This window comes from Physeter macrocephalus, chromosome 12 (genome assembly GCF_002837175.3).
Source record: "Physeter macrocephalus isolate SW-GA chromosome 12, ASM283717v5, whole genome shotgun sequence".
Classification (NCBI taxonomy): Eukaryota; Metazoa; Chordata; class Mammalia; order Artiodactyla; family Physeteridae; genus Physeter; species Physeter macrocephalus.
In genome coordinates this window covers 7,597,850-7,600,046 of record NC_041225.1, presented here as the reverse complement: position 1 = coordinate 7,600,046, position 2,197 = coordinate 7,597,850, and positions in this window count along the sequence as shown.

Below are 2,197 nucleotides of genomic sequence, written 5' to 3'. Positions count from 1 at the left end.
TCCTTTATCAAAGATAAGGTGACCATATGTGTGTGGGTTTATCTCTGTGTTTTCTATCCTGTTCCATTGATCTATATTTCTGCTTTTGTGCCAGCACCATACTGTCTTCATTACTGTAGCTTTGTAGTATAGTCTGAAGTCAGGGAGCCTGATTCCTCCAGCCCCATTTTTCATTCTCAAGATTGCTTTGGCTATTCGGGGTCTTTTGTGTTACCATACAAATTTGAAATTTTTGTTCTAGTTCTGTAAAAAATGCCAGTGGTATTTTGATAAGGATTGCATTGAATCTGTAGATTGCTTTGGGTAATAAAGTCATTTTCACAATGTTGACTCTTCCAATTCAAGAACATGGTATATCTCTCCATCTATTTGTATCATCTTTAATTTCTTTCTTCAGTGTCTTATAATTTGCTCTTGGTTTTAGAGGAAAAGCTTTCAGTTTTTCACCATTGAGGACAATGTTGGCTGTGGGTTTGTCATATATGGCCTTTATTATGTTGAGGAAAGTTCCCTCTATGCCTGTTTTCTGCAGGGTTTTTATCAGAAATGGGTGTTGAATTTTGTCAAAGGCTTTCACTGCATCTATTGAGATGATCATATGCTTTTTCTCCTTCAGTTTTTTGATAGGGTGTATCACGTTGATTGATTTGCATATATTGAAGAATCCTTGCATTCCTGGAATAAACCCCACTTGATCATGGTGTATGATCCTTTTAATGTGCTGTTGGATTCTGTTTGCTAGTATTTTGTTGAGGGTTTTTGCATCTATGTTCATCAGTGATATTGTCCTGTAGTTTTCTTCCTTTGTGACGTCTTTGTCTCGTTTTTGTATCAGTGTGATGGTGGCCTCATAGAATGAGTTTGGGAGTGTTCATCCATCTGCTATCTTTTGGAAGTGTTTGAGAAGGATAGGTGTTAGCTCTTGTCTAAATGTTTGATAGAATTCGCCTGTGAAGCCATCTGGTCCTGGACTTTTGTTTGTTAGAAGATTTTTAATCACAATTTCAATTTCAGTGCTTGTGATTGGTCTGTTCATATTTTCTATTTCTTCCTGGTTCAGTATCGGTAGGTTGTGCATATCTAAGAATTTGTCCATTTCTTCCAGGTTGTCCATTTTATTGGCATAGAGTTGCTTGTAATAATCTCTAATAATCTTTTGTATTTCTGCAGTGTCAGTTGTTACTTCTCCTTTTTCATTTCTAATTCTGTTGATTTGAGTCTTCTCCCTTTTTTTCTTGATGAGTCTGGTTAATGGTTTATCAATTTTGTTTATCTTCTCAAAGAACCAGCTTTTACTTTTTTTGACCTTTGCTATCATTTCTTTCTCATTTATTTCTGATCTGATCTTTATGTTTTCTCTCCTTCTGCTAAATTTGGGTTTTTTTTTTTTTTCTTCTGTCTCTAATTGTTTTAGGTGCAAGTTAGGTTGTTTATTTGAGATGTTTCCTGTTTCTTAAGGTAGGATTGTATTGCTATAAACATGTCTCCATTGTCATTTGTTTCTAGGTATTTTTTTATTTCCTCTTTGATTTTTTCAGTGATCACCTCGTTATTAAGTAGTCTATTGTTTAGCCTCCATGTGTTTGTATTTTTTACAGATCTTTTCCTATAATTGATATCTAGTCTCATAGCGTTGTGGTCGGAAAACATACTTGATACGATTTCAATTTTCTTAAATTTACCAAGGTTTGATTTGTGACCCAAGATATGATCTGTCCTGTAGAATGTTCCATGAGCACTTGAGAAAAATGCATATTCTGTTGTTTTTTGATGGAATGTCCTATAAATATCAATTAAGTCCATTTTGTCTAATGTATCATTTAAAATTTGTGTTTCCTTATTTATTTTCATTTTGGATGATCCATCCATTGGTGAAAGTGGGGTGTTAAAGTCCCCTACTGTGATTGTGTTACTGTCAATTTCCCCTTTTATGGCTGTTAGTATTTGCCTTTTGTATTGAGGTGCTCCTATGTTGGGTGCGTAAATATTTACAATTGTTCTATCTTCTTTCTGGATTTATCCCTTGATCATTATGCAGTGTCCTTCTTTGTCTCTTTTAATAGTCTTTGTTTTTAAGTCTATTTTGTCTGGTGTGAGTATTGCTACTCCAGCTTTCTTCTGATTTCCCTTTGAATGGAGTATCTTTTTCCAACCCCTCACTTTCAGTCTGTATGTGTCCCTAGGTCTGAAGTGTGTT